Source organism: Propithecus coquereli, unplaced genomic scaffold (assembly GCF_000956105.1).
Source record: "Propithecus coquereli isolate 6110/MARCELLA unplaced genomic scaffold, Pcoq_1.0 Scaffold45, whole genome shotgun sequence".
NCBI classification, from domain to species: domain Eukaryota; kingdom Metazoa; phylum Chordata; class Mammalia; order Primates; family Indriidae; genus Propithecus; species Propithecus coquereli.
In genome coordinates, this window is record NW_012150285.1 from 8,280,578 (window position 1) to 8,280,811 (window position 234).

Below are 234 nucleotides of genomic sequence, written 5' to 3' on the forward strand. Positions count from 1 at the left end.
CTAGCCAAAGATGTAATTAAAACTGATATTACAAATAAAAAGAATAGTTGATTTAAAAATATTTGGGCATAGATAAACTAATATACTATCGTAGAAAATAGCTTAAATGCTTCTATCACTAAAGTGAAAAACTAACAATAAAGTAAGCAACTAATGAACTTTTAAAAAATTATGATAAAAGAAAGTCATAGAGAATTAAGAATGATGAAGACTAATCACACCTCTTTGACATTG